The sequence below is a fragment of the Lolium rigidum genome, chromosome 1 (genome assembly GCF_022539505.1).
Source record: "Lolium rigidum isolate FL_2022 chromosome 1, APGP_CSIRO_Lrig_0.1, whole genome shotgun sequence".
In the NCBI taxonomy this organism is placed as follows: Eukaryota; Viridiplantae; Streptophyta; class Magnoliopsida; order Poales; family Poaceae; genus Lolium; species Lolium rigidum.
The window spans coordinates 251,864,384-251,865,136 of record NC_061508.1 but is presented as its reverse complement, the minus strand read 5'-3'; positions in this window follow the sequence as shown (position 1 = coordinate 251,865,136).

The window sequence follows — 753 nt, the reverse complement described above, 5'->3', positions numbered from 1 at the left end:
ATTCCCTTGTCTCCGATATTTTACTTGTCCGAGGTTTGATCTTCGGTATCACTCTATACCTTGTTCAACCTCGTCTCCCGACAAGTACTCTTTACTCGTACCGTGGTATGTGGTCTCTTATGAACTCATTCATATGCTTGCAAGACATTAGACGACATTCCACCGAGAGGGCCCGGAGTATATCTATCCGTCATCGGGATGGACAAATCCCAATCGTTGATCCATATGCCTCAACTTATACTTTCCGGATACTTAATCCCACCTTTATAGCCACCCATTTACGCAGTGGTGTTTGGTGTAATCAAAGTACCTTTCCGGTATAAGTGATTTATATGATCTCATGGTCATAAGGACTAGGTAACTATGTATCGAAAGCTTATAGCAAATAACTTAATGACGAGATCTTATGCTACGCTTAATTGGGTGTGTCCATTACATCATTCTCACAATGACATAACCTTGTTATTAATAACATCCAATGTTCATGATTATGAAACTAATCATCTATTAATCAACAAGCTAGTTTAAGAGGCATACTAGGGACTTCTTGTTTGTCTACATATCACACATGTACTAATGTTTCGGTTAATACAATTCTAGCATGATATATAAACATTTATCATAAACATAAAGATATAAATAATAACCACTTTATTATTGCCTCTAGGGCATATCTCCTTCACCTACTACATGGTATTTCTCCGCCATTCCAAAGTACATTGCTTGAGTGCTATCTTTAAACAATTCAAAATT